Consider the following 27,649-nt stretch of genomic DNA (forward strand, 5'->3'; position numbering starts at 1 on the left):
AGTATGCTATGACAAAACGTGTCTTTGTTTTAAGTACACTAACCACTTGTCCCCTTACAACCTCAGAACACAAGTTCTTTCTGATGGGTCAGTGTTATGCTATTACATGCTTCTATTCGAACAAAATATAAAAAATGTGTTTTAATTATACACCACAAACTGCATGCATATGTAGAAAGAAGAATGTGGATTATAGCAGAGTCTTAGTGGCCTCTAGGCTTTCAGTAGGGTTTTTGTGAGCAGCATAACAAAGAAGAATGCAAAAAAAGAAGTAACAATGTCCAATATATAGGCAAGCCCTGTTTCCAATCTGAACCAGATAGAGCCTTTTTGTCTCCAAACAGTTCTAAAATTGTACTGTTGTATCTTGCTCTGCTCTTTTTATAGGGCTAATTTAATTCTAAGTCAATATATAGATTTTCTGCACACGGTTGCTCTGAGGAGCATAAAACCCTGAAGGGAAAGAAACCGATAACTTAGAAAAAGAAACACTCCTGAACAAACTAAATTTTTAGTCTTTGCTTGGCAATATATCTCTGTAAAGAGCTTGGCAATATATCTCTGTAAAGAGCTGAAATCAGAAGATTTCAGCTGGGAAGCTGGGGAAGGACCATAGAAGCGCAAGGTCCCAGCAAGGCAGAGCCCACTGTGCCCCAGCCCTGACCTCTCTTCACACTGCTCCATTCCCCTTCCACTGGCTTTGGCTCTCATCTGGCACTTGGGTGAGCAGAGTTGACTCGCTGAACATCTCATCTTTCTGGAGGAAGAGTATGCTGCTGTGCTTACTGATTCAAACAGGAGGCTATTAGAACAGCCTCATCTTTGACAGGAGAAATACAACAGGTACAGTGCAATTTGCACGCTGTATCTATGAATTTATGATGCATGCTGTATCATACTCTTCTCTGCTTTTGGGAGTCACTCTCAAAAAGAAAATAATAAACAGATCCCTGTGTGTATTCATGTCCTTTCCTGAAGCTGCAAACCTGATTTGCCAGGCATACCTTTAACAGAACCACTGTTCTATTGTTCTCTGATTTTTCCAGCCTCCCTTCCAAAGGGCTATATTATGTGTTTTGTTGGGTTTTATAAATAACATATGTAATAACAACACAAGAGACTTTGGAATTCATTTCTACTCAATAGGTGTCATTTTGGTCTCCCTCTAATTGCTTCTGCCAACATATTCAACTATAAAATCCATAGAAATTATATTGAATATGCTAACTTCTACATACATTTTTTTTCCACAACCATTGGTTTCTTTGTGCTAAATTGTATACTTTGGCAGAATCTTCAAGTGTGTGCAATTTAGAGATTGCAATACAATACGATGTGGCCACATGAAATGCCACTGCTTGAAACAATGACCAGACAAATTTACTAAATGATTTAAAATAGGCAGTTCCATATTTAAATATAATGCAAATTGTCATACATATAAAACTAGCATTAGTAAGCTAAGGAGAAAATTCTTTATCTTCTTAGTTTGCACACAAATACAGGCATCCCTTGCAGTTTCCATAAAATAGTACTATATAAAAGGCCTCATTAAGTGGCAGCGGGATTTTAAAAAGTTTGAATTGACTTTGTTGGATAAGAAAACTTCCTCCTAAAGCAAAAACAATATATAGACATGAATGTGCAAAACAAACAATCAAAACACAGTTTTTATTTTATTATTTAAATTGATTTTTTGGGGGGATAGGACATGTTTTAATTGAAAATAATAGTTTAATAATGAACAGTCAATCATTTCTAATAAAAGATTGTTTGAATGTGCCAAAATATACAGAGAGAAGTTTATCAAATGAGCAGGAAAAGCAATGCATAATATGCATGCCAGCTTATTCAGAAGCAATACAGCCTTTCCGTTTGAGAACTGCATGGCATTTTTGGATCATATTGGATAATTTATTTTCATCTGGGTGCCAAATTGCAGCTTAGATTCATTAGCACTTTCTGTTCACACCAATTGTTTTGGTGTGCTAATCTGAAGTCTCTGCTACATAACTCAGTTAAGCTCATGTTGCTGAATGCTGACTGCAATCTGAACCATTTCCAATGTCACCAAGTTCTCATTACTCTCACAGCTTTCTAAGGAAGTGTTCCAGAGCGGAAGGATCTTCTTTTTTCGGCTGCTGCCAGGCAATCAGGTGTTTCTCAGGGCTGAGATTTGTCTCTCAGGGTTTCACATGGAGAAGGCACGGGATCTTCCGGACCATTCCTCCCTCCTCCAGCATGCGAGCATAGACCCTGCTCCTATGAGACCTTTCTTTTATGGGACTCCTCCGCGGTACAACCAGTAATCCCAGAGCATGAAGACGACACTCACTGCCCCGCAGGCACTGCTGAAGAGCCCAAGGGCTATTTTCTGGCTGAGGGAATCTAAGGGCTGAGTATTATATCCTACTTTAGTCCATGATATTTCTGTAGTGCTGGTGTGTTGCCAACTGACATGTGCACATACAGGAATCAAACTGGAACAGAGCCATGAGTTAGAACTGAAAGACTGGTTGATGTCAAACCTGTGAGAAAGTTGTGATACTTAAAAAAAAAAAAACTAGATGGAATTTCCAAAATGTCAAGAAATCATGATTCTGGAATAATATATGGCATTAGAGCTTTAAAGATATTTAATATTATACAAGTATAAGGTAGGTATGTCTGTATTTTAATATGCATACAGTCTTCTGTAATCTAACAGAGATGATACATATTATCAACTGATGAAGATTATACATTTTATAATGGCATAGATATACTCACTAGGTACATAATGTAGACACATAGGTAGGAGATAAAGGGGAAAGTAGCAAAATTCTGCAGCTCCACATATTTTTCAGAATGGGAAAAGATTTTTGTTTAGACTCCAACATTTCTGCTGAAAACGCTTCACAAGACAGGCACCTTTTCCATTAACCTAAATACTATTAACCCCAACAGAAAACATGCTGTTAAAATGACAATCACACACCTTTCAAAAACACCGTGCCACCCATCTGCTCAGTCACATTTATATTGAAACCTGTTAATGTTAAAACACTAGCCTAATTCATTTTTAAAGTCACTTGTTTGTTCTGGAAAGCTAATCCAGAGATTCATGCTAATCCGCAGACAGTAAGTCTGAGATCCACATAACAGGCTTGATCTAGAGCACATTAAAGTCAATGGAAGTTAGCTGACGTCAAAGGATTTCAGATCAGAACCTAAAATAAGATATTACAGCACAGCATTGAAAAACCCTTTTGTGAGCCCTTCAATCATCTGTGAGGATGTGGGGACAATTATCCTTTTTCTTCTTCTTACTGTCTTTCTTGCTTTCTTGCTTTTCTTTCCTTCCTTCCTGTTCTCTCATTTTCTTTTTCACTCTTTTCCTCTTCTCAACTCAATCCTTTAAATAACCGTGAAAGATTCTGGGGGAGTGAGGTCGCTTATTAGCCTCATTTTATTACTGTTGTAAAGGCAGTTTTGAATCTAAACTATATAGGTTTTACTTAGAATTTGAGCACTCCTTCACAGTATACAGAATTGCTGCTGAATAACCAAGCAATATAATCCCTGTGAGGTGTGCAGAGTATTTGCACTTCCAGTGCACAAAGAATAGCCCCGCAATAACATATTTTTGAACCACACAAGATGAGTGGTCTCAGAGCCCATGAACAACCACCCCAGCACATTTCATGAGCTGAGCCAGCACCTCTCTTGTCCCTGAGTTCATCTTTTCTACTCATTCCTATTATAGAATTACAATCATAGAGAATATGCTATAGAGACCTTTCCTCTTACACACACATGCATGCACATGCACTGCATGAGAGGAGCATGTGTCTGGTCTACAGTGGATATTCATTACTGCTTTCCTGGGGTACCATTCTGAGTCTGTATTTTATATCAGAAAAACTCCCTAGGAGAGTGTCTGACCCTGGACAGTGAATGTGTAAAGAGTACAACCCAAAGAACTTCTGTTCTGAATCAAAGATACAGGAAAACTAATTGGGTGACAAATCCAATGGACAGTTTTGACTAGATCATTCAAAATACTTACAGTTAATGTTACCCAAACATCAAAAATAAATATTCTGTGAGACCAGCAGAGCAACAAGAAATAGAGTCACAAAATCACAGAGTGATTGAGTCTGGCAGGGACTTCTGTGGGTCCACCTGACCCAAGCCCTGCTCCAGCAGGGACACCCAGAGCAGGGTGCCCAGATCCACGGCTAGGCAGCTTTCAGTCATCTCCAAGGAGGAGACTCCTCAGCCACCGCGCAGCCTGTGCCAGTGCTCCAGCACCTCCGAAGTAGAAAAGTGCTTCCTGGTGTTCATATGGAACTTCCTGTATTCTAGTTTATGCCCATTGCCTCTTGCCTTGGACACCACTGAAAAGAGAAATGAAAACCCTTTCCTAAACAGAGCATGTAAAGCAAAAGCTTAGCAAAAAGATGTTTCTGATCGACTCCAGCTGAGACACAATTTGGGTAGAGGAGAACTCAGAACTCATGTATCTGCTCCACTGTAGCATGGAAAGAACTAAACGCTCATTTATTTTCTCACCTGAGAGCTTTCATTCCCTGATGGCACAGTATATCCTATTAAGCAACTCTTTCTTAGCAGGACAGCATTTATTGCACCACTGGCCTGATGAAGACAGCTAGCAAATCTCCCCTTTTGGTTTAGTAACCTCTGTTCCACAGGACCTGCATGCAAAGGGCCTGGTAGAAATGCTGTATACCTTTCCTGTGGACCTGGTATCTTGCTCTACTTTCTTTCCATTTGGAGATGCAATAACTGTAATACTGTTAAAATCAAGAATCAGATCACTACTAAAGCTGTCAAAATATTCCCTAGAAGATCCAGGTATTTTATGACAACCACAGATGTCCCAGTATGTTACAGTTGTCTTGTCTGGGGAAGATGTTTTTGTTTCTTTTTGAAAATCCTTCACAGCCTTTCAATATCTGGTGGATGTTTGTGTTCTTCTGAAAAACAAATAAATAAATAATCACAGAATCATGGAATGGTTTGCGTTGGAAGGGACCTCTAAGATCACCTAGCTTCAACCCCCTGCTGCAGGCAGAGACATCTCCCTCTAGACCAGGTTGCAGACCCCATGCAGCCTGGCCTTGAATGCTTCCAGAGAGGGGGCATCCAGAACCTCCCTGGGCAACATGTTCCAGTGTCTCACCTACCTCACAGTAAAGAATTACTTCCTAATATCTAGTGTAACTCTAAATAACGGCATTATGTTTTTCAAGCAGTGTTAAATTTCTCAGTGGAGATTTATAGATTCAGAAAGTAGTTTTGTGCTATAATAATTCCTGTAAGCTCTTACACCATAAGAAGCAACACTAAATCACAGTGTTATTTTTTAACATCAGAGAAGAAAGGACAGTGATATCGTTTTGGGGAACGTCTCCAGAGCCACAATTATAGTGCACCTCCTTATCATCTTATGATGGAAATCAGACAATTTTTTTAGTCTAAGCATAAAGGTAAGAGCAGGCTTGCGCAGATCACACCTTTCCTTCAACTGAAATTGATTGGGTTTGTGTCATCAGCATCAACAGAATCAGGTAAAGCTCAAATGTGGCCAGCTAGTGAATGCCTCTGTGGCATAATCCAAATCCCAGTTGACATCAAGTGTTGTGCTAGAAATAATAAAGCTCCCTCAGGTGGGTGGAATTGGAGAACTTTTCTTAGGCTGCAGTGCAGAGGAGCTCACTCACAAAAGGGTGGATTTCTCTGAAGAAACACAGCTTCAAGAGGTGTGTATATTAAAACCAAATCCATAGATTTGGAAATTTCTCATGAAATCTTCAGCAATTCCAAGGAAAATACTTGAGTTTATGCAATTCTGTCATTTACTCCATTACGCTGTAAACAGGGGCCAGAGACATCTCATATAGTGAAAGTACTAGCTTGCAGATCCCGAGTGGATCTTGCAGCCCTTGTTTAGACATTTGTGTTGAACTTTATGTTGTTTCCACGTCTAGGAAGGCTTCTCAGCATAGATGTGTCACAGCACTACCCCACACTGACACTTTCCTGCAGTATCATAGCCAGCATTAAAAGCTTTTCCACGTCCTTGAGCACAGTGCAGATGCATAATCAGGCACCACACCCACAGGCAGATGGCTGAGGATACAGAAAAGTGCCCTGCTGAATGTGCTAGGGGTCTTGTACTGCTGAATGTTGCTCTCTGCAGTGCCTGTGCCTTGACCTCACATCAGCATGAATCTAAGTTTTGTTGGTCCAAACAAATTACTGAATGTAGTCAGTAAAGAATACTTTGTCCTCCTGTACTCATCTCGCAGCTGTCAAAATTACTCTTCTTGGTACTCGGAAAGTCTCCTTGCTGTGTATTTCTGAGTGCAAATATACCGAGGACTAAAGAATATCAGTGTTATAAATGGTATTTTTACCAGTAGGCTATGAAGTTACAAAAATACTATTTTGAGCTTACGTGAAATGATATTATACTTTTTAGCATGGGAACAGATACACAGCATTTTCTATTCTCTTTCAGCAGCTCAGCTGTCTAACAATCCTGTATGCTTAAATAGTATTGAATATCTAAACTGCTGTGTTTCAAAACTCACCTGTTTACTTTTTTCACTAACTGTTTATATGAAGAAATGAACATTCTCCTGAACACCTCTTGTGATGCATTGAGATCCAGCTTGGATTCTTATCTTATCTTACAAGCTAGAGGATTTATATTTTTTGATGATGTCATGCTGCTCTGGAAAAAAACAGTTATTTATAGCGCATTGGTACTCCAAGATCTCTAGAGGTGTTACTCTCCATAGAGCAGTTGGCATGTGCTTGTAAGACATCTTCTACCAAATACATTAAGCACCTGGAAAGTAGGTATCTCTAATTCAAACCACATGTCTGAACTCCTAGCTGCACTGAAGATCTCATCTCTCAGTGATTGCATGCAGTCGTGCATTGTGCAATCCTCCCCTACATTTTCAGTCCTGGCTTGTTTAATGAAAGAGCTCTTTTCAACTGTCTTTTTCCACAATGCATAGGAATATAAATATTAACTTCTCACACTCTCTACCTGTAATTGCATTTCACTTCAGAAATAATATTTCCAGAGATGCCTCCAGAACATGATTAAAATATACATAGTGCATTAATTACAGTAAATTGAGCTCCCTGCATTTACTGAATATAGTGCTCTGTAATTTTTGTTCATTAATTCTCTATAATTGTGTCTAATTTCATCTGTTACTTAGGCAAACTTCCCAAGGCCTTGAGCATAAGTAACTCCCATTTACTTCAAGAGAAGTTATGCACATCCTACAGTACAGAAAGACTCTTACTTACATTTCACTGCAGATTCTTTTTTCAAAAACTCAAGCATATTCAGCCTTCTGTAGTATAAAACCAAGAATCTCACCTGCACATCTGAAGAGTGAACGCAGATACAGTCACAAATGAAAGAATGAGAAGAGCTAAAACATAAGAATAAATTGTTTTGAGGTAGCACTTCACACTTTCATGTCTACTTGGGAAAAGCATATAGATTCAAATCTGAAAATGTGTGAAAATAGGTGATGAACCATCTCAGTGTTATTCTCCAAATCTTTTCTAAAACTGAACTTTGTCCTGCTTGTAAAATGTTAAAATAAACTAGCCAGATAAGGTGCTGATTCTCCTGCCTATTATCTTACAAATTATGATTTCATTTTACATTTGGGACAAACTTCCTTGTCGACCAGCATCAATGAGATTCTGGACAATGAGGCACTACTGCAGTTTAGATGTGCGTGTGTTCATGTACTCAATAGAACATGAACAAGTTTATGTGTCATCAACTTAAAGTCAGGTTCTTAGGCATTTTTTCTACTTGTGTAGGATAGCATCTCACTACACACATATGTCTGCTGATTGCAACAACCGGAGATTTTAAATCTACTCTTAGTAGAAAATACAGTTCAGCTGTAAAGGATAAAATGAGAATTATGTATCTGAACACATTTGTACATGAAAGAAACGTATGTATTTTATGCCTGACTCCTTCATGAAGTATGCCACTGCTTTGCTTCAGCTTTTATTCTATCCTTTAATCAAGTTAACTCCAGAGACAGAAACTATGCCAATGATAAGGAAGCACCACATACATTTAATGTATTTCTGTAATCTCAGAAAGGAATAAGCATGCTGTTGGAATTCTTACTGTCAACAGGTATTCATTTCATTTTGAACAGGAATAGTTGCATATTTCAATTTCTAGGCAGTAAATGATTATGACTACAGAAGAAAAGTAAAAGAGAAATCCTGAATTCACGTTTCCTGAACAGGATTTGGATTTTATTGTTTGAGTGGGCACTTTCTTCTTAGTTTTAATTCTCTCTTGATTAAATTCTTTCTCTGGTGATCAGACTTTTGTGCACTAAGCTGGAATCCAGTTCCACTGAGAGTTGTCCCTTTTCTTTCACCCACTGTGAAACTTTTCCAGATGGCGAGGGCCATTCTGAGGCCTATTCAACACTCAAATTCACTGGAATTTGCTATGCAAGTGTAAAGCAAAATTGAGGTATCTCTGGCTTCTTGAAATGGGGTGGTTTCACCCATAAATCTTTATGCATCTTGGTCCACTGTTCAGTTAATACTGAAATTGAATTTTTTAATACAAAGAACCGGTAACTGATGAGTGAGGCATTTTCTGTATCATTGGACTGGAATTAAAATGTTCCCCAAACAGACATAAAGTGTATAACAAGTTAAACAGTCTTCTTACATTGTCTCTTAAATTCTTCATGAGTCAATGTAAAAATCTATTTTGAACAACTTCAGGTAGCTTAAAAGAGAGTTCCAGCTTCCCACTTAATATCTGCACTACCATCATCATCTGCCATATTCAGGAAATGAATATTTTGTATATTTATTTCTATGAATATAATTAGGAGGAAGAAGAACAAAATATTTTTATGAGTAATTCTTCCATTTAACTTGATTCTGGGCAGTTTAAATTCAAAAAGCAAGATATCACTGGATTACATCTGTGAAAATTCTTTACAGACATGATGTTGGCTCCCTGGACAAAACACTAACAGCATCTCAGCCAGTTACTAGTGCATATCCAGAAAATCATTTATTTGGAAGAATTTTCTTGCACAATCCCAAAACTGTCTACTACTGAATTATGCAGCAACAGATAGTAAAGTGTGAAAGTAGCTGGAGGCCAACTGAAAGCTGCCTTTACTATACCACCTTGCATTAATAGTTCACTGAGAGCCAGTTACCTAGACATTTTGCTGCTATGTTTCTTGCTGACATCAGAATATATCCAAAAGCTGTATTGTTAAACATGCCATGTTAGAGCTTGTACTTGACAGAAATTTATACATAATTTTGATAGGGTTTGTATGTAGTTTGCTCCATAAGTAATGTATCCTATTTATTTCCATGGAAACTGTAACAGATACAAAGAACACAATAACACTGCTTGATAGAGCAAATTCTCATCTACAAAAAAATATTTTCAACACGGTCACCACCATTAGCTATGCATTTTCATCAGTGATGAACAAGATCCTGCATGCTGTGCTCATAAAAATCTTCACAAGTGGAGGTGACCACTGTCTCTGTCACCACTGCTGAAACTCACCCCCACTGCCTCACTGCTCTCACATCCACTGTTGGGTCTCCATCAACGTTCAGCAAGCACTGATGAATGGCAATAGGTGCCATTTTTTCTGCATGGAGGAATTTGGTGACACAACTTTTCTTCACATGCACTTCTATGTCAGATATTACTTTATTTTACTGCCCCTCTGCTGCCACCTATTACAGGGCAACAAAATGTAATGGAATATCAGTGGTAAGTTTCACCCTCTACTGCCTTACCACCACCATCTGCTTCTGATATCATGGGCCAACATAGTAAAATAGGAGGCAGTATTTTGGAGCAGCCTTTACACATTGAGTTAAAAGATACGATCACCAGCATTAAAAATATGACATTTCCTTCGCTTCCCTAGATCTTACACCACAAATCACCACTGTATCCATGACACTTCTACCATGTTCCAGAGGGTCCCCTGTCAATGGATAACTGAAACACTCCAAAAACATCCACAAACAGGCCATCTCTACCGCTTTCATGTCTTGGGTGCACAGTCCCCTCAAATCTTTTTGAAGCACAGAAGCACTTGACAATATTGGTCCCCAGCTAAAATTGTTCAAATCAAGCAACATGGATTTTTGATCAAAATACATATACATATTTACACATAAATTATTATTAAAATCGGTAGCAAGGGGTAAGGATCTGAGAGCAAGGCTTCACCCTTGGCAGCTGCAAGCAACTAATAATTAGATTTCCAGGTCTTACTGCCTCTTCACAGGTTTCTCAATCTGAACGAGTGTAACTAACCAGTAAATGATCTGCTGCGGTCTCAGAAAGCAAACTGAATCAACATGTAGAGGATTTAGACTATTTCCATAAATACATTTAAAAACAAAATTGACAGGAGTTTTCAAACAGATCTTGAGTGAAAAAAAATGAGGGCCTGTGCAATCTCTCCAGCTGATATCTTCTCCATATGTGTCTGAACTGCCAACTGGCCAAGAAGCTCTCTGAAAACTGAAGCAGCTCTGACAGAATCTCACAATGCACCGCTCAACTGGATGGAGAGCACAGTTAAAATTCCTGGCTAGGAAATACATCACTTAAAAACATACGAGATCCAGGAAAAAAGTCATGGAAAACATTGAAAATAGTCATATGGCAGTGCTAGATGTCAGCATGTGTCAGTTTTTTTTAACCAAAAAAGGCTGGAAGTCAGCATGATTGAGTGTATCGTGCTTCATGTCTTATCAGAAGTATCTTTTTCTGCCACTTACAGTGAAAAATAGCCATATAAAATAAAAAATAAAATAAAAAATGCACAAAAAATAAAAGAAAAAACACTGTTCTTGCTGGACTAAATCACCTGTATCAACTGAAAAATAAGCAGTGAATGCAATCCCAAGACAGGACCTTACCAAGTTTGCGCGTTCAGCTATCAGAGTCATACTGAACTGGGCAGTTTTAGAATTGAGGGAACTTTTAGTATAATTAACTGTCTTGTTAGCAATCCCTTTGTCCAGTGATAAGACTCTCAAATGAGCTACCTACAACTCATGCATTTAAAATAAAACTAGCTTCAGGAGGTTCCTTATTGCGTACAGTTTTATCCACAGCAAATGCGACATTCCTATCCTTAACAAGAAAAGCCTCTGTAAAGGCCCACAGAAAGAACCAGCGGAGCACATATGTCACAAATAATACATTTTCCTCTCCATGCCAAGCATTTGTCTCCATTCTTCAAGGCTGCTCTGTTGTCCAGTAGAGGATTGCTTTGGCAAACCAAAGGACCCTCCACTAACTGTCTGTGGACAGCTAGGCCAGTCATCCTACTGAAAACTGGACTGTGTCTCAATCATGTGTCATGAGTCCCCAAGGGGGTAACTGCCATCTCCTCCTGCACCTGATCTGCCCTTTTATGGCCCTCTAAGGTAGGCTCTTTGCATGTTGGTGTGGATGCAAAATCAAAAGGAAGGACAGTGTAAACTAGATCCTCTTGCATAATTTCCCTAATCTTCGAGGGTGATGTTGTTTTTCTAAGGGCTCATGGCCCCATGGGCTGTGCAGCCAGGATCTGACCGTATCCATCTGGCAGAGTTCCAGGAGCAGCTGATACCCTTCCTCACCCCTCAGGGCACACTATGAACACTCACAAGTGCTCTCCATTCTGCAGGATGTGAACGGAGGAGCTAATACAACATATATAATGATATATGTTATAGTGGCATGCATGATTTATTCAGCTCTTTCCAAACCTAAGCTCTTGAGATCAAAGAAGATCACCATCTGCAGCTACTTAGGGAGGGAAAAATAGCTGGGAACACTTCATGGGGTAGCCAAGGTGGCCTGGCCTTGCTTCAGCAGCCTTTAGTGGCTCCTGCTCCGCTCTTCAGCTCTGGAGAATGCCCATGCTGGAGCAGATGCTAAGAAGTGCAGATTCGTGTGTTCATACCACCCAGCGGGGTGTGATGGCACAGAAATCCTGTGCTAACTATTGATCAGAGCCAGGCAGCACAGCTGAGAATTCCCTCTGCAAGTTCTGCTAGCCTGGGAGCACTTCCAGATAAAAACAACTATTAAGTGCAGTCGCTAGCTCTCATTCTTTATCTCTCTGCTCTTACCTTGTATTTATTTACTTAAAGTTAACATAAGAGAAGAATGGGAGAGAACATGAAAGAAACTCTTAGAAAACTCTTAGATGCAGGGCAATTCAACCAACCAACCAACTTTCTGCCTAGAAAATACATGGAAGGCACAATGCATTAACATGCTGGGCATGCAGTTCCGAGAGCAAGCAATGAACACCACTAAATCTATTTTATCATCTTTAAGGCAACAGTGAGATTTTCCTTTTTATTTGCTAATTCATTCTGACCATTACACTATTCAACTGTACTTAAACCAGATACAGATTTCTGGGATTATTTCTTTCTGTAGCTGTTGTTGCTCTGCTATGCTTGGCTAACAAGAGCTGCTTTTGTTAAGATTTTTGCTGCAATACATTTAATGATCAGATGTCATCTGATTTCTTAACTTAAAAAAAAACCTCTCAGGCTTATCAGAATCTCTTTTTACCTTATCAAATTAAATCTGGAGCAACTTTTTTTCATGAAGACCACAGTTCTAAGTAACACTATGCTCTGGAAACAGATCTTTTACATCTTGTAATGTTGCTAAAGGCACAGCTTAAAGCCTACAGGATTTGGGGACTTACTGCCTCCTGTGACAGTCAATGCCTGCACCTACATCCAGGTTAGTGACTTGAAATTACATGATCCTGCAGGGATTTAGCCTGCAGCCATGGCTGTTCTCTGGGAAACAAGTGAAAGGTTTAAGAAATTGGAATGTTAATGCAGGCAGCCATAGATGTAGGGCCAGGGGGCAGAAGAAAAATGTCTTCTCTGGGGGTCTTCAAAGTCATCTTGGAGTCATGTTCATGGAGGCATGTTCTGCTACCAGAATGCAGACTCAAAGGGTATTGAATTTCTCTTTACTATCCCCTGGGCATATTCCTAGCTACAGTCCTTTCTTCCCTCTGCTACCATGTGCCCCTTTCAAAAAGGGCAGCAAGCAGCCTGGACACACACCTTGCCTCCAAAATCCTGCTAGCCCTTCCATAGCTGACACACAACCACACAGGACATGAGGCTGTTGAGAAGTCTGATTTCATGTACAACTCTCAATCATGCATTTTTTGCCCTTTCATTTGTTCTTGCCAGGCAGCTGCTGGCACAAGGACTTCATGATGACAAGTTCAGAGGAAGTGTTACTTTGATTTAGATCTGAATAGTAACTGTGCTGACGAGCCACAAAAATCAGGCTGTGAGCTGCTAATTGCTTATTGTCACTGTTCCAGAAGTTCTCCTGCCTTTTTAATATCACTAAGAGCTCCCAAATCACACAAGATGCCTTATTTTCTTCTGCATAGCTGTGTTCCAGGCTTTAATGGCAGCATGCAACCTGATCTGCTGGAGCCTGTCTGACAGAAGCATAGTAGTCTCTCTAACATTATATTTTGTTGTGTTAATTTTTAGGAGAAAATGAGGAGGAATGCAGTTCTTCTTCACCATAGTAGTTCTCATTTGAGATTTAGAAGAAAAAAGGGAATTCAAGAGATCATTGAACCAACTCCCCTGCTAAAGCAGGTACCCTACAACAGGCTCCACAGGTAGGCATCCAGACAGGTCTTGAATGTCTTCACAGAAGGAGACTCCACAGCCTCTCTGGGCAACCTGTTCCAGTGCATCATCACCCTTACTGCAAGGAAGTTCTTCTGCATGATAACATGGAACTTCCTCTGTTCGAGTTTTAGGCCATTACTCTTTGTCCTATTGCTACACCCCCACTAAGAAGAATTTAGCCTCATCCATTTGCCTCTGTATGGCAATGAGGACCTCTAAGATGATATATGGAAAAAGGAAAAAAAAAGCCATAAAATAAAATAAATAAAATAAAATAAAATAAAAACAGATAGAGACTGTTTTCCAGGCAAAGAAGATGCAAGTTCTTGTCCTGTTTATTTCTGAATCGAATAAAAGGGAACTTCATCCCAGGACACAAAAACCTTCCAGCAAAGTCTTTGTCAAAATTAGTGTATCGGGGCAATGAGTTTCATTCTTGAGCATATTCCAGGATTTAAAAAAAAAAAAAAAAAAAAGCAAAAATAATCAGCCTTTGCCACTGATGATACGGTATGTCACAAAAAGCATTGCTGTGTATTGAAGCGAAACAAGCATTTTCATCAAACCTGAAATGGTCCTTGAAATTACAGAGGTAAACGGCTCCAGTACAGAGATAAGCTGCTTCCTGCTCATTACTGACTGCTTATTATTGTCATGTTACTGATACCTGTGAGCTGCTGCAAGGGAGCGCTTGTTGTCAGATAAATGCAGCTATGATGAAAGTCATATAATGTCACTGAAAAAAATGAGCAGCCTAAGAAACATGAAAAACAAAAGTACGTTGCACTCCTATGCTAGCATCATTAAAAAATGCTTGTGTTGCAAAGCCAAAATCATACATGTATACACAATTGACTATAACTTGATAAAAAAAAAATGAAAAATAGCACAAGTATACAATGTTAGAATAACAGCAGCAATGCTAAATAAAGTAATGGACGCTCCCTGTTCAGAAGAAAACACTGCTGTTGGTGGCAGCACATGTGGTAAGTCTGCATGAAGGACAAACCAACAGGGGAGGATGGGGGCTATGGTCAGTCCATAATGCTTCATCTCTGCTGTTCCTTCATGGTCATCCTCTGCCCCTTCTACCAAACCACTGCATATGAACCCAACAGTTCTTCTTGCCACTCCAGTTTGGAATGCTGATAGCAAAGCTGTATACATGGTGACAGCCCATGTAGCAAGATGATTTTGGATGATACTAAATAGAAAGGACTACAAAGTTGATGGTGCATTCAAAAATGGATTTAGAAATAGTCCCAAGGTAAGTGGTCACTACCTGGGAAATTTCACGCAATATTAGCTTCTAACGGTGAAGAATTTTTCTTCATCATTTCTACTTTGCTTTTCTTATTAGTTACTCAGAGAAGGTTTTTTATTTACAGCTTCAGAAAGAATTTGTGCTTGGAGTTCCAACGTTCCACTGTTAGCTAAAAAAATCTATTCAAATTTTAGTATAAAATTTAATAGGAAGGTGAACTGGGTATAATTTTGGAGAATTTGGTTAACGATGGATAATATTAAACCACTGCTCTTACATCATTATGAAGTGCAGTTGATTGTTTTTCTCACCCCATTTCACCATGAGTTACAAAGTATTTCATACTGTGATTCAGCCAGACAGAAGTTTGGAAATTCAAATCTGAAGCAAGTAGTATTATATTCTTTTTTTTTTTTCACCTTTGTGTACACACTTCTCACTCCCACATGTATACCTATACCACTATATACCCCTATATGTATGCCAAAACAGAGCCTGTGCCTCTCTGTGGATGTCCATACTCCTAGGAACCCTGTGCATCCATGTGACTAGAGCAAGAAAGGCAGTTAATGAAGAAGGGCAAAAGAAAAGCACAACTAAGTACGTAAGTACTGAGCCCAAGAGGATGGCAGTTGTTATGTGGCTATTTGCGTTAGTTAGGTTGTATGAGAGGCAGATCACTTTTCAGTTTAACATAATTAGGTACTTGCAGAAGTTACTGTTTTCTAGTGGTTTTCTAATTGTCTGAGGACCTCTCTTTGATACTATTAGCTGAGCAGCTCAAGTATTTAAAAAGACAGTTAAGGAAACTAAGATTATGAAATGTTACATGACTTGTGGAACTGCAATGCTGTTCTACAGCTTGAAACTCACACAAGAGTTCAATGACTGGTAACTCTTAATATATCATAATTAAATTCTCTGTGGAAAAATACAAGCATCCCGATAGAAGTACCTTGATCTCAACCATATGGTGAGGTAACTCTGGTAGCTTTTTAGAGTCACAAAATACTCTGATGCTTAGGACAGTTACAGACCTTCATAAGATTCAACATTAACATATAAGATTCAACATTATAATTTTATGAGTTGCTTCTGATGATATTTAAATCATTATAAACATTTCAGAGTACTCCAGAAGAAAAGCATAACCAGTTGTTCCTATTTAAAAGTAATTTAGGATACAAGCACAACAAAGTTACCACCACTGGAAAGTCATTTCCCTATTTTTAATCAAATAGATAGAGCAATGACAGTATTGGTATTGGAGAAGTCAAGGTCCCTTCCTGTCTGTAATTTAAAATTTTGATGTTTTGCTTAAAACGTTTGCATATGCTGACTGAATAGAACTGTTTCAACATAAATTCCCAGCAAACTCTACCTGGTTTCTTCCACCAGCTACCAGATTCTACAATTAGCTTGTATCCATTGTATTAAGGTGGTGGGACAACAGGTTTGACTCAAGTTAAGCTAATCAATTAGACTCTCTTTTCTAAAAAAAAGGTAAATCAGTCTAATCCCTTCAAAAATCTCAGCTGAATGAGGTACCATCCCACGGTACAGAGATGAACTCACTGTGACTAAAGCCACTATCTTTTCTTGATGTTCTTTATCACTTGGAAAATCTGCTTGTATCTTATCTGTTTCTTTTCTGTTCTACATATACAGATTACTTTCCTAATCCCATATGTATTTTTTACTGTAAGCTCTGTCTTACATATAGGCTATCTGTACCTTAACAAACACAATTTCTTGGGCTGTCTTAAGGAAAGCAAAACACCCTTTTATCTTGTGTAAGTGTGTGAGCTCTGCTGTATGTGTGCTTCCCAACCACTAAAAACCCGAAGACAGAACATTACTGTTACAGGTATAATTAAGAAGGTCTCCTTTCCTCACACTGGAAAGCTGACACTATGCAAAGATTCAATGCTCACTTGCTTCTTTTTTCAGCTTTCAAAATTACATCCCTGGGAGGAGTGGACATTGGATAGTATGAACAGTGGGAAGGAAAACATGATCTTTTTCACCAGCCTGGTCACTGGTCTGAGTCCTGGTATGGCCAGCAGTAGTCCAAGGCCATCTAGTAGCTATGCAGAAATCTGTGTGCCATGAATTAGTGGCCACATGCCAGGCACTGATTAGGCATTGCTAACCCATGGTCCCTGAAGGACAAAGTGATGGCACATTGATGAAGAAACCTGAGAATCTTGTTCAGTTGCTGCCCATGCTGGACCAGCTTTGTGGATAAACAGAGGAGTACACGCTCACAGACTTGAAGTTTGGAACGTCTCACAAGCAGGCCCTTTTTCAGATGCAGTAGTCAGTGTCAATATTTGCATTTTTACCATGTCTGTCTAAACATTTCACTTCTCTCTGTTATCTACCAGATGGATCGGGGTGAGTTTAACAGCACACCCATGACCCACCCACAGCACTGACTTCCCAGCTCCATCCTAGAGCTGAGTGTAACTCAAACTCTGACTTGGATTCTGAATTGGACTGAAATAATCACACAGACACGCATTTCAACCTGTTATCAATCCAAGGACACATACATGTCCCATTTGACTGCCTTGATAATGTTTACATCAACACTGTCATCTCCTGCGGGTGAGGCAAGGAGACTCCATTATCTGTACTTTATCAAGAGGAAGAAATTAAGGCCTGGGACTACAGGGACTCCAAAATAAACGGCTGTTAGGTACCTTCTGCTTTTGGTAAGCCAGCCAGAGTTTTTTTCCACATCTCCTACCTTGGCTGTAGCTGTATGAGGTAAAGGTATCCTTGTCCCCAGCTGCTCTTCCTACTTTTCCCCTTGCCAACAGCTCACATCCGCTCAGGTCTGCCAGAATAACTGCCTGTGTAGCTTCTCCCTCACACAGCTGAACAGAAAAAGCATGGAGTAGCTCAGTCTTGCTGCTTACAGTGTTGAAGATCAAGGACATCAATGGAGAGCAGGTTAACCTGGCAGAGCAGAGGTGATGGAGTGGTCAAGAGGCCTCTCTAGCTCCAGCTACCTACATAGAGGCCTACTGAGGTGTGGATGAAATCACCACTGCAACAGCTGCAGCAAACCTGGGTGGGTGAGGGCTTCCTCTTCCTCCCATGTCCTCCTCGCAGGGTACCCCAGCTCATAGTTCTGGGCTCCAGGTGCCTGCCACAGGGTCACCAAGGAGAACATGGATGAGCACTGCGCATAAATTTGGCTCTCCACATCTCAGGCTGATCTCCATCCCTCTGCTCATAATAGCAAGAGGCCATGGAGAAACGTACTGATCTGCTGTTAATCTCAATTGAGCCTCATCTAAACCACACAATACTGGCTTCCACTTCATAAAAATCTTCCAGCCCAGCAAAAGAGAGTCTTCTGCAAGCACCATTTACAGTCACAAACTGTGATTTCTTGTAGGTGGAGGCACAGTCAATGGCTGGCTCAGCACATGGCGTTTCTGTTCTTCCAAAGCATTTGCAGTAAGCACCTCAGGAAACAGAGAGCACCCGATACTAATGATCTAACAGCACTGGCAGAGAGAGTCACACATGCACACAGACACAAAAACTTTTATAGAGTGTGCAGGTTCTCCTTTGTAGCTTCTTAGGCTTTTATTTCGAGTGTGGCAGCTATAGTATCTGTCCCTGCTTGCACTGGCAGAATATCAGAAGTCACACACAGGTTCTTGCACAGAGAGTGAACGTCTCTCTTGGAGCTAGTCTCATTAGAGACAAATAATACATATTCCAAGGCTTTTGTAGCTCCTCTCAAAGTGCTTTGTTTTCTGTTACCGAATAAGCAAATTGCCTTATTCAAAGGTCACAGGGGAATGTCTATAAAAGAGCTGGAATTCATATCCAGGTCTCTCAAATCCCAAACTGACTATAATTCTGTAATTAATTTCTTCTATGTAGCAAAAACATTTTGCATCTTATTTTATTATTTGGAAGTATGGCCTTCTGGTTTTTGTATTTCGTCATCAGCATCAGTTCCATAAATACTTTCTGCATGTAACTAATCCTACGCAGTGTCAGACTACTAAACCACATGTGTGCAGGATCAGGGCCTGGATTTGTTTTCAGTCATTCTTGCAAGGTACAGTTCAGCTCTAGCACAGCTAAGCTGCATCTTGGAAGGTTCTAGGGGGAAATCTAAAGTTCTGCCAGAGCCTGAGCCCATACCTGTTCTTCTCAACTCTATCGAAGCAATGGTGTATTAGCTCCATAGAAAACAGGTGAATATCATCAGAAACACAAACATATGGATCAGCAATATTTCAAGTATCTAATTAAAAAAGATAAATTTCCCTTTACATCTGCTGCTGAACTACATCACTCTTTTCAGCTGTTATTACTTTCTACATTTGCTGGAATAGACTTAGAAGGAGGATGGCCATCTGAGGGCAAATTAACTGAAATTCAAACAACAGAGTGAGCACAGCAGTAGCAAGCCTTGATTACAGAACTGAATTTCATCATAAATAATGAAGAGTAATTGAATAACTTATCTGAAAAACAGCAAACTGGGTCAAAACCAAACAACTTCAGAGATGAGTTATTTCATATTTTGCCACTGAGGAGCTATTCACAGTCCTTTAGTGCCATCTACAGCCTTCTGATAGAAGCAGGATTTCTAAACAGAAGGCATATGTAGGCCTTAGCAATGGCGTGATCCAAAGCATGAGTGTTCCATGGCTATCAGATGATTTTTTTCCACAGTTATAAGGAAAATAAAAATATCAAAATTTTACTTTTCTTTTTCCAATTGAATGTTTGCTCTTTTTCCAGCCTTCTCTGCTTTCTGTCTCATCTTTCTGTTGTTTTTGCTAATTGAAGACGTATGTCAGACCCAGAGTGACATATATTATATAGAGCAATTCAGAAGTCACACAGAATGCCTTTGTTACATACTGATTTCTTTTTTTAATTTGTGTCATTGTTACAGAATTTAACCTGAGCTTTAACAGAATATATCCCTTAATACCTACAGCTGGAGAAATGTCTGCTTTCCACATTCTTTTCCATCTTTCTTCTTCTCCTGTTTTCTCTGCATCAAGGTCAGCACGATAGCACTGTCTCTCTATGCTTAGGGAGAGGCCTGTCCCGTACATCCCGTGCCTCCGCAAGATGCCTACTACAACACTTTGCTTGTATATGAAGAAGCTTCCTGGACTTGAAAAACATGTTATAATATGCTTTTTTCAGTGGAGATGACTGTCTCTAGCTCTGTTCTGTTCTGAGTTATGGAAACAGATCAGTTAAAACAGCACTGGGCCGTATTCCATCAGGGAGCAGGCCCATGGCTGAGTGCACAGAGGTATGGTGTCTTAGCACGGTACCATATATCAACAGTAAGCAACCACAGTGGACCATGATTTTCCATGAGACTTACCCCAGTCTGTGAGGTAAAATAGCCCCTCAGGTTGTTGAAACAAATGAGTGACCTAGGTGTACCACAAGTAATGCCTTTGGCCACTCATCATCTGACAGGAGGTAATATAATAAGCTGTGGTAGCTAGTACATATGGCCAATCCCCTCCTCTCTTTTGGGATGAATTTATCTTGGTTGATGATTGTAAAGCAGAGAATTAGCACTGTTTGCAGGGTTATAGTCATTGCTAGAGCAGGAATGCTACAAGACAATCATAATGACCTTTCCTAGCCAACGAAAAAGGATTAAGAAGAGAAAATAAACATGAAAACATGGTTTATAAAGACTAGACTGTTTTATAGCTGTAAACTAAACTGAGAATATTCACTGGCTGTCAAAGAGCAAATAAGGCAGCTGGGAACATCAAGTTCTGCCTTGAAGGGAGCAGTTCAAGCTCAGCTGCACCATTTACCATAATCCCTCTAAACCCTAATGTAGATCAAAGTTCAAATCTGACCTGCCAGCAGGTGAGTAACTAAGTGGCAGCTTAGCGTTTCTTCTGCACTTCTTGTCCCTCTGTTGTCCAGAAGCGACACATCAGTCTGAAGATATGGAACACACTGTATGTGCCTGCTGCAAGATAGGTGGTTGCTCTTGAAAAGTGAGTGAGCATAGCTGGGAACACCAAGCTAATGGGGTACAGTGCTTTCTGACAACACTATTTTTTCCTTCTCTATAAGGCAGCAGCTCTTGGCTCTCACTGTGTTCAAAAGACAGCAGGGTAAGGAGCTGTGGCTGCTGTCCTGTTCAGATGCATTACTTGAGCTGCTGCAGCACTAAGCTCCTGCTTCTGTCCTGCTGCTTGATACTTAAAATCCACCCACATCCACTCTTGGGGACTCCTGCTTCTAGCACTAACACCTCTATGGCAAATATTCAAAGTAAATTGTTTCAATATTGCTAGAGTAGTATAAGGATTCGGTAGGCTTTGGTCTGAAATGAAGAATGAGCCTGAAAAGATCCATAATCTCAAGACACTAATTCAGGATGATTAACATTTTCTGAAACATTTCATGCTGTTTCACTTGCAGCTAATGGGCCTGATTCTGCCTTCCAGACACTTGCAGCTACAGCCCCCTTAATGCTGCTGGGGAACAGCTGTTGGTCAGCTTTGTATTAAGAGCCAAATGTTTTTTCCAGTGTCCAGTCAAATCAGTAGCCTCAGGAATCTCTCAGGAGGCACTGAGTTGACCTAGAGGCACATCTGACACAGGTACATGGCCAGAAAAACCATCACATCAAGAAAGTTGGAAATAAAGATTCCAAACTGGCATCCAGCCCTGTAGCTGATGAGGTCAGGCACCCTGACCTGAGCACTTGCAGGCCCCCAGGTATCAATGACAACAAAACCTATACATTTAGTTGTTAGAGTAAACATCTCAGGAAATGTATGTTCAAATTTAAACTCTGTCCTAGGGATCAAATAGGGAGATGGGGACAGAAAGTGACCCGTGACTTGTGTAATACATAATGCTTCTATTGCACAAACTGCTTCACGGAAATAGTACACAATAGTACATCTAATCCCTGCTGCCAGTATGTGTACTTGCAAGTGTTAGCATAGCAAATCAGTAACCAAAATGTAAAGACCAAGGACATGTCAATATTAAAAACCATTTTAAAGAGAGGTAAGTTACATTCCCTGACATATTTTTTTATCTTCAATATATTTTTCCTATCTGAAGAAGTCATTGCAGGGAGAAAGGAGGTTTATGGCTATATGAGAAAAAGTGTAAGACAAATCACAGAGGTAAAGGAAGAGATTATGTTACCAGAGATATTAGAGTTAAAAATCACTGAATGAATCAGCATGCAGTGCTGAGGCTGAATTTTCATGTAGCCAGACTGACATCTTGTGGCTTGTGAAGAGTATTTAAATATGCACCTGGGGAGAATTAATTTCTATGTTATTACAGCATGGTGAGATACACCCTTTTTTCATCAGAATGGTATGTAGCTCCCCCAGTGTGTTAGAGGTTGCAATCATTAAGATTTTAGATAAACTAACTCTTGTTTCATTTTCTGCTTTTGCATGTTTGTTAACCCCGTCTCCATTTGCACATCTCAGTCTAATGATAAAGCTGCATGTAGAGCCAATCTTTCAAAGGATGTATCTAGCAGGAAAAATTCTAAAATTGGCTAAACATTTATGATATTTTAAAGATTACTTCTAACCATGGATCCTTGTTACTTTTCTTCTCCTTCAATGTCAGTGTTAAGGCTTATGAAGCACAAAAATCAGCCCTGTTTGGTCAGCTGACATCTGCCCTTTCATCAGTCTCCAGTGACCAGCAGTAAGTTCTTACAGAAGAATATGGTGTTGACCAAATAAAAGCGGAAGATCTCAAAATCTAAACTTCAGTAGTCTTAATAATGATGGTATCCATCCTCACACACATTTTAATCCAACTCCAAGTGCCAAGAGCCTGAGAGTTCTCCCTTTTTCAGCCTGTGGGGCAAAGAGAATGAGACTAAAGATGATGTGATGGATGCCCTGTTCATAGAGACACTCAAGGTCAGTCTGGATGGGGCTCTGAGCACCTGATCTAGCAGGACATGTCACTGCTCACTGCAGGGGACTTGGACCAGATGACCTTTAATGATCCCTTCCAACTCAAATAATTCTATGGTGATTCTATGATGGAGCAGAGGCAAGAAAGGACTGCTTGGGATCTGCCCGAGAAAGGTTAGATAAGAGAGCATGCACAAGGAGAGCTGCAGGGTACATCCACAGTGTGCCACAGCAGCTGATACAGCAGATCTCCAAGCTCCCAGCAGCCAAGCCAGCAATGCATGCAGCCTCATGACTGTCAATTTCAGAGCTGGGGAACCCAGCTACTCACCTCAAGTCTTAGAGTTATCCCCTCCAGTGGGCACCCAGTGTCCCAGGGACTCAAGAGGAGCTCTGCAATCTTTTCAGTATGCTCCACTTCACTATGTAGGTTTGGTTCATGGCATCAGGTCTCAAGCATCAAGCCCCATAGATCTCAGGTCTCAGGGCTGCAGTGTTGAGTATAAGCTCTGCACTGAAACTTGTAACCTTACAGAAACTGAGGGAAACTAGGCCTGCTTGTTGTGAATATTTCATACTTCCAATACAGTAAATACCATGTACATTAGGAAAGGATCCTCAAGAGAACAAGTCAAAGCAAAAGCATACCTAATTGCTGTAATCTATCCAGAATTTTTATCTCCCTCTCTCTCCATGGAGGGTGCAGAAGGAGCCGAGAAAGACCTATCTCCTAACCTGGGCTGTTTGGTTAACGTCCCATGAAGTTAGGGGCAGAAGTTTCAATAGTACTTGCAAGACCTTTCTGGTTTAACCCCAGGGCAAGCATGCCCACAATGTGCATTCAGGGATCCCCCACACTGCTGAGGGAAGCTGAGTGTGGGTGTTGTCCTTGATGACAAGTGGCACTAGCACGAGCAGAAGGCTCTGATAATAGAAGGTGTTTCTTTGTCATTTATTTTTAGTGTGATAGAACAGAAAGGGAGGAATTAATGTCACTGTGCTGAGAGGTATTTCTGAGGGCAGAATGGAGCTGCACACCAAAGTAGATCAAATGGCTTCAGCTGAAGTTACAAAGAAGAAGCGGCCCAAGCAGGACTTGAGCAATAAACTCAGTCAGATCTCTCCCACACAGCTCCACTCATGTACCTCAAACACAATCTGGATGTAATGTCCTTGCTGTCCCAGCTGGGATCTGCTTTTCATCAGCAGCTGACATTCACACCAAACTGTAGCATTTAACATTTATCCCTAAACACATAAAGCCCGCTAATAAAAACGGACGGGAACTATTTGGTTACGGTTACTAAGGCACCAATAGGCGAGAGTGGGAGTTCACTTCTCTGAGCCTCAGGGTGTTCCATCCTCCCCAGCCTGCTGCTTTCAGGCCACTTCTCCTGCAGACTTCCTTGCTGTTTAAACATACTTCCAACAGCCTGTCTCTAAAATATCTCCAAAGCCCTCTTTCTTGCGAGAAAGACAAAGGGTGGAAAAGGTATTTACTCCACATATTTCCCTCTTCTTTTCATGAGGTGGTTCCACCTCCCAGCCATGAAAGAGTGGAAATATTTAAAAGTAGCATATTTAAACGCAGTGGTGTGAGACTGTGGGAATGAGGGGATATATTACCTGTGTGAGGTTTCCTAGTTTTGCCCCTGGAGTTTCCATATCCACCTCAATACCTCAAGTACCTGCTAGGCCCTTGTTTTCCCACCACCTTTAAAACCAAGTATAGTAAAGGGAGGAAGACAACACTGTTATATGTCTTAAATTTCATTTGTCTCAATAGTTCCTTAAAATATAAGCATTATCTAAAGACAGAGATTCGCTGGACTTTATTGCTAGGCAGCGGGCAGTGTTTGCAACACAGACGCCTGCGTGGATGCAACGTGTGCTGTCTTCCAATCTGTCAGGTCAACACATTTCACAGCTGGTAACAACCACAGAAAGGAATTCTGAGCAGTGACAATGAAATTAATAACTAATTTTAGGACCACTTTGTTCCAAGAGTGGCAGCCGATATGCAAGTGTGTGACTACGGAAATCCTCCCTGTAGGCCTTCACAGCTCGCCGTAGCCAGAGGCATCCAATGATGGCAGGTGGCTGCAAGAAATTCTTGAGATATTAAGTAACTAGTACATGTTGAGATCTCTAACCTTATCAAAATCTGAGCAGCCATCCCAGCCACGGCTGCCAACACTGCCACTGCTGAAGTCCAGGCCAGGTCACACGCTCGACACCTTTTCATAGTAGTGCTTGAAGATGCATAGGCCAGTTTTAAATGGAACAAATCTGTATGAAATATTACTGAAGCTAATAGGAACTGTGAATGTAAGAACAGCAAGGTTTTCAGGATGAAGCAATGCCTTTCATTAGACATACTGATAAAACTGGAATAAACAAGTGAGCTGTGAGGTGCTCTTCTGAGCCAAAAGAGGCTCACGTGCTCCAAACTTGTTCAGTTTTTCCTATCTATACAAGCTAGAGCACCATACTCCTCCCGAGAAATATGTTCTCATTTATGAGAGACCATCACAGCAACATGATTACTGCTAGCGGCAGCACCACAGCAACACAAGACCTTCTTTGGGTCTGAAACAACAGAGAAGCTGGAAGACACACAAGTTCTTTTTTTTGCAACAATTACTCTGAAAAGTTTTCTGCCTCATCTGTTTCTCACAGTCTGTTCCATTACTGTAACAGAGAACAGAACTCTCACCATCACCCCAATCTTTGCCACTCTGTGGTAAAACTTTTTCTTCCTCAGCTCCTTTGATAAATATCACAGCATCATGTGGCAGAGGTCAACATTTTTAAATTTCCAGACTCATATTGTAATTATCTATGAAAAAAAACAGTGCTACTGAGATCTGGTCCTGTCAGCAAAGTCAGCGCTTGTACCTTCTCCAGGAGGCAATACTGTCCAAGGAAGAGAACAAAGCGCGAGAAATCTGAATTTGGCAAATGCTCACTCTCAGAGCCTCGTGAAGATTTTCAGATAGGCTTTGCAGGCTCTGAGAATTAAGCTCGCGGCTGTGGTGTCTAGCACGTGTCATATCTAATGATTGTGTAGAGTACTGCAGGATTGCATATGGGAATTATACGTTTCCTTTGAGTTACCATGAACAGTACCGGTCAGGCTAAAGGACAGCGTGCTGTTTTTCTGATCAAGTAAGGATATCTTATTTCTTGTAATATAGATAGGTACAGACTCCCTCGCACTGATTTGCAGAAGTTAATCTCAGATGGGTTCCAGATAAGGGAAGAGACAAAATGAAGACCTTCAGCTTCCCTCAGCACCAAAGTACTTAACGCTCTTGGGGAGACCCACCAGCAATCAGCATCACCCCCATGCAGCCCTTTCCAGGCTGTATCCTTTACAAGAAATGCTCCAGGGGTCAGATCTGTCCTCCTTTATGCTCCCCAGGTAAGTGGCATTGGTATTTATTGGAGTAGGTTTTCAGCAGCATACACATGGAGTTAATTAATGCAGCCCACATTGCTGTTAATGACAGCCAAGCACCTAATCCACCATATGCAGCATGCCGAATACATTACCCTATGAAATTGCAGTTTCACAGTTATTGTACTTTGGTTTATGCAGTTTCCCTTATGCTGAGCTGAATGGATTTTCATTCTGTGTCCAGGAGCATTCCAGTCCCTCCAGTAGCAAACAATAAATGAATCTTAGGAGGCTCTGGTGTACTTAGGAGGCTCTGGTGAACCTATCAAAAGAGGCAATTTATTTCTGAACTTGGCACTAGGCACAGCATGCCTTGTAAATGTCAATTTGTGTATGTGTGAGCATCTGACACTACTCAGCAGCACATGGCTGGGGCCAAGAATTTGACTGATTCTGGCTGATTTGCAAGCCTAAAAATATTTTCTTTTATCAATATCCATTTTTTGTGCTTATTTGCATGCTAAGACAATTCTAAGTGAGCAATGGCTTCATGAATTCATCCACAACAGCTCTGTGGAGATCAAGTACACAGTGACCTGCCATAAACTGCATGATGACACAGTCAGAAGCATTGCATAAGAAATGGCCCATATATAGGCATACTTTGATTTTCACTGTTTGTCTGTTCTAATCCTGCAGGAATCAGAGACATTTTAATCTTTTTTATTGTTTTGTATTCATTTACATGCAGTACTCACAGGCCTCTGGCAGGCAGAGAGAGCTATATAAGTCAAATGCATTGTTGTTACTACTGTAGTTCCTATCATGGGCCCAATTCTCTTCCCATTGACGTCAATGGCAATTCTTCCAATACCTTCAGTGGGAGCTAGATTAAGCCAAAAATCTACGACCACACCCTGTTATGTTTTACACCAACAATACTGTGGGCTTTAGCTGAACATTTTAGCATTTATTACAGTATAGGAAACAGAGGACTTTTACAGAAGTTTTGATAATAAATAGGCATGTTTACACAACAAGGTGCCTTGTTTGTCATTGGAATGTGGTAACAGTGAGTTAAAAAAAAAATCTTCAGAAATACCAAGAAAATTACAAATCTCTAACTTTAGTTAAAATAGCTCAGGGGCACTATGTGGGTTTACATGATAGTTTTAAACTTCAAGAATTAGTTGGTAATGCTGCACTGTGGTAATGCTACGCAATATTCAAACTACCCCATAGGTTTACAGTTGGGTATACTATGTTTTCCATTTCACTTGTCCTATT

General features: G+C 40.3%; 1 long non-coding RNA gene across 2 annotated transcripts; it reads right to left on the reverse strand.

Moving 5' to 3' along the window:
• Positions 1–1,641: 1,641 nt before the first annotated feature.
• LOC121108997 lies at positions 1,642–26,680 on the reverse strand. Of its 2 annotated transcripts, none has more exons than XR_005843687.1 (2): positions 26,518–26,680; positions 1,642–2,528 (listed from the first exon to the last, which is right to left on the reverse strand). It is a non-coding gene; the product is annotated as an uncharacterized LOC121108997 (long non-coding RNA). The 2 variants fall into 2 exon arrangements; XR_005843688.1 differs by having other exon boundaries at positions 1,642–4,379.
• Positions 26,681–27,649: the final 969 nt, after the last annotated feature.

This window comes from Gallus gallus, chromosome 1, assembly GCF_016699485.2.
Source record: "Gallus gallus isolate bGalGal1 chromosome 1, bGalGal1.mat.broiler.GRCg7b, whole genome shotgun sequence".
Lineage (NCBI taxonomy): Eukaryota > Metazoa > Chordata > Aves > Galliformes > Phasianidae > Gallus > Gallus gallus.